Source organism: Phoenix dactylifera, chromosome 3 (genome assembly GCF_051530095.1).
Source record: "Phoenix dactylifera cultivar Ajwa chromosome 3, Ajwa_hap1_PhDact_Kaust_v1.1, whole genome shotgun sequence".
Lineage (NCBI taxonomy): Eukaryota > Viridiplantae > Streptophyta > Magnoliopsida > Arecales > Arecaceae > Phoenix > Phoenix dactylifera.
Window position 1 is genome coordinate 54,526,050 of NC_143192.1, and position 8,083 is coordinate 54,534,132.

General features: G+C 40.8%; 1 pseudogene across 1 annotated transcript; it reads left to right on the forward strand.

The window, feature by feature from the left end:
- Nucleotides 1-5,595: 5,595 nt before the first annotated feature.
- Nucleotides 5,596-7,594, forward strand: LOC103716261 (3-ketoacyl-CoA synthase 12 pseudogene; annotated as a pseudogene). The gene is made up of 2 exons (XR_015976772.2): nt 5,596-7,027; nt 7,113-7,594. The product of XR_015976772.2 is annotated as a 3-ketoacyl-CoA synthase 12 pseudogene (transcript).
- The last annotated feature ends 489 nt before the right edge of the window (nt 7,595-8,083 follow it).

The window sequence follows — 8,083 nt, forward strand, 5'->3', positions numbered from 1 at the left end:
AAACAAAGCCGGCGTCTGTGCGTGCTTGGGGCATGCATGGGTTTCCTTTGTCCAAGCTGCGGAGTCCATATTCTCTACGTGTGTGGGATATATTCTGGTTTGGTGTTATTTTGCATCGCCTACGGGTGTGTCATGGTCGTAGGTCGAGTAGGAGTTTGAGTTGCCGTGGATTATTGCATGCTTGCTCGCACTATCTACCATTCTAAATAAATAAACTGGGCTTTCGCTCTTTTACTGAAAAAAAAAAAAATCCTTGCTCCAAACTCGAATTATATGATGTCTGCCAAAGTCGAAGTCAACCGAGGGAAAGTACTGATTGCTGCTGAAGCTCATGCTTGTTTTTTTGAGAGTAGAACTTTAAGGAAGTAGCAGTCGTAGCTTTCGATATGTCTCTTCGCTCAGAAGGTTTTGAATGCTAGCGACCACCAGAAAATCCGGTGGATCATAAAATTCAATCACAGTAAGGTTGTTAGCTTTTTCCCCTCATTTCCACTAGTGGATTCATATGTACTTCTCCTCTCATTATCAAGCTAGTTCAGTTGCGAGAGTCTTGTGGTGCTGCATTCTTTATGGACAGTGATTTCTAACACATTGTGGGAAGCTCACAGTCTCCTTCAGTCTGCCTCTCATCAATGCATGCATTCAAGAAGACAATTCACCGACGCATGAACTTGTCAAAAGTATCCATCTCGACCAAGACCTGGTGAAAGTTTGGCTTCCAGGTTGATGTGAGCTGTGAAGAAGGCTTTTGGCTCTGCAACTTGGAAATTCTTAAACCCACTTTTGTGGGGGCTTAAGCACGTCCTATCTCCATTCTCAAATTTCATTGCGATCTTTTTGTTGGTTGTGACGCCATTTGCAAGCTATAGAAGATGGGAAGTCTCCTTGATCATGGAAACGCTTAAAATACTAGAATGCTCCAGTTTAACGCTCATCTCCAGCATATTCCAAAGACCTACTAAAATAGATTTTTATGGGAGACAAAACTCGTAGGCCTTGAGAGGGACCGACCTCATAGTCTGAACGGACATTGCCGGAGCTGGACAGCATTTACGGCGATGCAGGGAACTTAGGGTATTTTCAGACTAATATTTAACGGACTGCACATACACCTAAACCCTTGGTATGTCAAATCACAGAACCTTTCAGTGTGTCAGGAAGTACTTATCCCAAATTGAAGTCTTGTTTCAATGCATTGGTGTCATGAAGTACCCATCACAATTAATTGCACTCCTTCCTCTTGATGAATGAAAACCATTTCATGGGACACCCACTGTTTCTCTTGATCAGCCATGGGCACTGCCTATGCCAATAAATGTAATATCGATTGAATACATCAAATTTTCTCCACTAAGGTTCATGTCTCACATGCTAAGGATTCATGAAAATAAAAGCAAGGGAGTGGGAAGTTTTAGATAACCAAAAGGGAGAAAAAAAAGGAGGACGAAAATTAAAATAACAACATCAACAATATGATAAAACATAGGCGCAAACATTTGATAAAAGGAATGTCCCCATCAGGGTTTCAAACTCAGGACTTCTCCTAGTAATTAAGGGCTCTTAAGAGATCCAAACAACCCTATATGGGGACAACGCCCAGGCATCCAGCCCAGTTCCAAGTATTTACTTTAGAAGACATTAAGAGATAATTGAACAGGAAAACGTTAAAGGTGAACAGAGGTAAGGTAATAATTGTATGTACTGTAAGTATGATATAACATGATATAGGAGCTAAATCATACAATGGATATAAGAAATAGTTGATATGAAGGCGCAACATGAGTCATACACAGTGAAGGCTTACGTAGATCCAACCTGGAGGTGAAACTACCAATCTCTAACATGAACTGGAAAGCTGAATCATTATTCAACTTTTAACTCAAGTACCCGTACGTTGCCACTAAATTTTTCTCTCCCTTTTTTTTGGGTTAGGTTTGGCTAGGTTTCCTTGTTATGGTGGAAACCCTATTAGTTATTGTTGATAGGTTCAAATACCTAACTTCCTATTCACTACTTCAGTTCAATCCAACCCATATCAAGAATTAATTAATTTCAATTCAGATTGAGCAGCTGAGTTGGGAAGACTCTTCACCTAATCCAGATGATGGATCGTCATGTGATAGAGATGTATGGAATTATGTATGTAGACTTTTTGAAAACAATCAGAGGAAGGGAAAACTAGATAAGATATCTGAAATAAAGAACTAAACAAGTGCTACTCTTCCGGCTCCAACTCTCGGTCTTACGTGGTGATAGGAGGATTTCATTGTCAGAACGGTAAGGGACCGGCAGAGGTTTAGCTTTTTCGAATTATAAGGGATTTACACCTTCAGTAACTTGAAATCTATTGAGATCCAAGGAACATAGAGATTTTACTTGGTTTGGCTTCATGTATCATTTTTTTTTTTTCTTGTGTGCGTGTGAATCCGTAAGGTAGCTTTCTGAATGTCTATTTCTCCACATATTAATTTGTTTCACCTCTTGGAGTTCTTACTTGGTGGTTCCATTCGTTTCTCTCGTCTCTTTTTTCATGTCACGAATCGTTACTCTTGACTCGTTTTTTCAAGTCACCTCATCTCTCTATCTCTCTCTCAACATCATTAAATCTTGCTCAGGGAAAAGAGGTGCCTTCAAAGCAAAAAAAAAAGAGGTGCCATATGAGACACGTTTTGTCGGTGGTGGGGCCACTCCGACAATACCATGACACCTCGAGGCAAGAGATATCATGCTTTATTTAACATAATAGTTTTTTTTTTTTACATAAATAATTGAATATTTTGCAAACAAACTAAAAGAATTTGAAACTATAAAAAACTCAAATTATGTCCCTCTATTGTGCTCGTAGATTCAAAATTATTAAATAAAAATATCAATTTTCAGAATACTAATACCATAAAATGTTTACAATTTAGAAAAATTACTACACTCAATGTGCACTATTTTAGCCACTACACGACGAATTAGACCAAATTGAAAAGAAAGGATCCGTCGTATCAGAAAATTAAACCGTGCACCAAATTTTCTGTATGACGTCCAATTGAGTTGCTATTTTTTTTGAAAATGACTAACATTTCGAGTGCTACTATGCAGTGCCATCTTTTAAGGATATAGAATACCAAGTGATCAAGATTAGATTCTATTATTTAGGCGTCAAAATGGGCCAGTCAATATAATTTTTTTTTGAAACTTTTTTGATTGGGTATATCTTTCAAAGTAGAATGAACTAGGCGAAGCAGCTAAAGATAAAATCAATGTGGAAGTAAAGGTCCACCTCCTTTAATATTTTATCTTTTTTATGACGATTTTTTATAGGTTATATTTATTTCAAAAAATCTTTATTTTTTTAAAATAAAGTAGGAATTCAGCTAAAATTATACAAAAACAAACCTTACCAGTATAAGCAGAAATCATATAATTTAGTTTTGTAATTCATAAATGAAGAAAAAGATAGCTCTGCTGGCTTTTTTTTTAATATTCTCAAAGTTTTTCATGTATTTATTTTTGATTATTTTTGATGATGAATTATCATCTTTATAGTCATAAAACATTACCTTAATGCTGAAGTCAAACTATCAATCAGAATTGCTTTAGTCCAATACGTATGGAATCGAATATTTCAGTTGAATCCAGTTCATACTCGACCCCAACCAGACCTAAATAAATTATTAGGTCTAAAATCCTTTCCAAGAACATGACTTGACCTGAACTAATCGGTCAATACGCTAGCTCTGGATCCAAAATTAAGACCTAACCAAGAAACTAGCTCGAGCTTGCTTCGGTCTGATCTCACCTACCTGCAGACCTACACCTAGCTAATGTATACATGTTAACTTGATTTGTAGGTTTTTAAATGACATATCAAGTGCCTTGCATGTATCTTTCTTCATTCCACGGCAAAGTTATCTAGTTAAGATGTACTTGTATTCTTTGTGAAATGTAATAATAAAGAAAGATGTGGACCGGCTTTTAAGACTCTTTTTTCTAGCTCACATATTTATCGAAGGGCCATTTACTTGCATATGAGTGCCTCTCTAGCAACCTTCCCACCGCCCGGTCAACAATAACTTTAACTAGCCATTATGGGCGCGACGTTATAATTAATTAATCAGTTATGGTGACAAGAACAGGGATTAGATTGAAGATGACCCTGATGTGAGATCAACTCATATCTTGACCTTGACTAACTAGTTGCTTCATTATAATGAAACATCTCTACTTCTAGCTGTTCTTCCAATCTCTCTCCTATTTATTAAGTGCACCGTATTGATAAGCAATTTTCCATCAAAATTTGAAACATGTACATGATCACAAAGTGATCGCCTTCACTTGGAGGAGATTGATGTCAAAGTCTTTTAAGGGACATGCATGCATCTCCGAGTGAGTCATTCTTCCATCATTGTCGAAATTAATATGGGCGTGCTTCTATACTAATTTTCTTTCTCTCTATTTTTTTTTTTACTAAAGGGCTGTTAACTATGATCTCAGCAATCCAGGTTGCTAGGAACGGGGTGTCCGGGAAAGTCCTAATCTTTGACGCTTTTTATATCATCCTGAGTTTTTGCCCCAAAAAAAAAGGAAAAATCTCTTTAATTACTATATATATTTATGTATATTAAGAAAAGATATGTAAGGATAGGCTGCGCGGGGGAAGAGTCCACCTCCAAAAATTCTAACCCTCTTAAAGTTTTAGCAAAAGCAGGATTCTAATCAAGGCTGTTTGTAGAATTATTAAATAAGAAGATTTACCCTAAACCCTTCGCAAGCTGCCACCTTTCATAAGTTGTAATTGGCCAACAGTTTTGTCTGAATCTCATCAAAAACCCATACGTAAAAAAAAGGAATGGATGGAATGGTGAAACAAATTTCTCTAGAAGACATGTATATATACTAGATCATGCATAGCCTATGTTGTACTATAAATTACTCCATTTCTTATGAGACATCTTTTTTGTTGGGGGGCTGGATCTATGGCCCAAAGGATTTGTATTTAGCAGGAGCTCGTTTGGTTCGCAAAAAAGAAGGAAAAAAAATGTAGTCAACGAAAAAGTAATGAGATGCTTCTTGTTTGGTTGGAGTTTTCAAAGGAGAGAGATGAGAAAGTTGTATTCCTATGCAAATATGATTTCCATATTTTATAAAAAAGTCTTTTCCATAAAAAACATTAAAAAGTTAATTTTCCGTGAACCGAGAATCACTCCATTTTTATTTTTTTCAAAAAACCTCTTCAGCATTAAAGAGGCATTAAAAACTTAATTTTTATTATCTTACAGAAAAATGAATAGTCAACCAAACATAAACACTCTGAAAATCTATCATTTTTTATTATCAACTAAATATACCAAAAATACTTTTTCAAATATTTTTTTAAAAAATTTATTTTTTAAAAATTATATTTTTAGAAAAAAAAAAACTCTCCGCAAATCAAACGAGTCCTTTGAGGGTCTTCTAGCTGCGGTGAAGTAACGTGAAGGGAAAGACAAAGGTTAGTGAATGCAACGCAGCAATGGTTGGTGGAGCAGATAAAGCGACCGCGAGGCATTCAATGATTCAAAACACCCTTCCTCACCTCTCCCTCTCTGCTTCCGTATATATCCCTGCCCATTCCTTCTTTGCTCCCAACCTGAACCCCCCCCTCCTCTCTCTCTCATGGAGTTCTTGCTAGTGTTAACCACAATTCTGCTCCTCTACTCCCTCTTCCTCCTTTTAAAACTCGCGGACAAAGTTAGGAACCAGGGATGCTACCTCATTGACTACGTCTGCTTCAAACCATCCGATGACCGGAAGCTGCCGACCGAACTCTGCGGCGAGATCATCCAAAGGAACAAATCGCTAGGCCTCGACGAGTACAAGTTCCTCCTCAAGGTCATCGTCAGCTCCGGCATCGGCGAGGCCACCTACGGCCCGCGAAACATCATCCTCGGCCATGAGTCCTCCCCCAACCTCTGCTCCGACGGTATCATCGAGATGGACGAGTGCTTCCACGCCTCCCTCGACGCCCTCTTCCGAAGGTCGTCTATCCCCCCCTCGGCCGTCGACGTGCTCGTGGTCAACGTCTCCATGTTCTCGCCTGCCCCGTCTCTATCAGCGAGGATCGTCCACCGTTACGGCATGAGGGAAGACGTCGTCACCTACAACCTCTCCGGCATGGGGTGCAGCGCGAGCCTCATAGCGATCGATCTCGTCAGGAATATGTTCAGATGCCACGAGAAGAAGCTCGCACTGGTCGTGACGTCGGAGTCCATCGCACCCAACTGGTACTCCGGGAACAAGAGATCGTTCATGCTCGGCAACTGCCTCTTCCGCTCGGGCGGTTGCTCTTTCCTTCTGTCGAACGACCCGAAGCTGCGGCACCGCGCCAAGCTGCAGCTGAAGCACCTCGTTCGCACCCACATCGGCGCCAACGACGACGCCTACAGCTGCGCGGTCCAGAAGGAGGATGAAGACGGGCGCCTGGGCTTCCATTTAGGGAAGGAACTGCCCAAGGCGGCCGCCCGGGCCCTCTTCGAGAACCTCCGGGAGCTGGCTCCGAGAGTGCTGCCAGTCTGGGAGCTCCTACGGTATCTCGCGGTGAGACTGGCGAGGAGGGGGAAGGAGCCGAAAAGCGGCGGCGGCGGCGGCGGCGGCGTGAGGATGAAAACGGGAATCGAACACTTCTGTCTACATACCGGGGGAGCTGCGGTGATAGACGGAGTGGGACGGAGTCTCGGCCTCGGGGAATTCGAGCTCGAGCCGGCGAGGATGACACTGCACCGCTTCGGAAACACGTCGGCGAGCAGTGTTTGGTACGTTATGGGCTACATGGAGGCCAAGGGGAGGCTGAAGAAGGGGGAGAGGGTGCTGATGATCACCTTTGGAGCTGGTTTCAAGTGCAACAGCTGCGTTTGGGTGGTGCAGGGGGGCCTGGGGGATGCTGGAGTTTGGGAGGACTGCATTAAAGAGTACCCCCCAAAAGAGCTATCAAACCCTTTCATGGAGAAGTACGGGTGGGTGAAAGATTTGAAGAGGCTCTGATGAGAATGACTTTCAGGTACCGTCAATACCAGCCTTTATATATATTATTTATTTTGTTGGCTCGGCGGGGGAGCTAAACTAGGTTTGTTTGTGATGTTTAGGGGCTTTTCTTATTGGTTGCCGTGAAGTCTGATAGCTCCGCGCGCGAGGCTGTGCTTGTTTGTCTCTTCATGCATTAATAAGGGGAGCTTTCGAGGGGTCGTCTTCCTCTCATTTTAGCTAGCTTCCACTGGCCCATTAATGGCACATGGCAGCTGGGAGAGTTCGTAAGGTGCTCCCCATGAACCGTAACACAGGAGCTGTAGCAATGGATGCATGTTATCTGAAAGTTAATCTATCCGCAAGTAGCAACGTGTCCTATAATAATTTTTAGTGGATCATTAAATGATAAATATCGCAAAAATGGCTTCTTGGCTATTGGAGTTAAAGCGTTCAAAATAGTGATTGCCAGCTATAAGTGTGACAAGCAATGATGATATGACGCATTTAGCATCCAAAGTCTTCCATGTTTGGGATGAAGGGTCTTATATATGTTCTTGTATAGCATAATTCCTCAGGTTCAAAAATTATTTGTGTTATTGAATATAACTCGTGTGGGCACCTTGACGTTGTTATGTGTTTAATTAAATGATTTGATGCCAACTTTCCCTTCCAGTTTTCGGTGGTTAAGTCCTGATGAATTGCGTAGTTATGCTTTTAAGGAGAGATCTATTTGCTTTTGCTATGGCAAGGATTAACGTGAAGAGACTTCTTAACTTAATAATCTTGCTGCCTCTCATGAACAAAAATACCGAGCTTCATACACTATATCATTTAATTTCACCACGAATGACTTGGAAAATGATGGTAATTAACCTTGATTCTTAATTATTTCTAAATCTATCTGCTCATCAAGTTTTGCTTGGTGCCACTATATAGTTGCATGTACGGGATGCAACATTAAGCACATACTTCGGAAAGATAGAGAGAAGCAAAATGACAAGCATGCTAGTAAGTGGTACACCTACATGTAGCTAGGTACGTACATATAGGTGCACCTACATGTAGAGATACGTATAGTGCAGCTCAACTT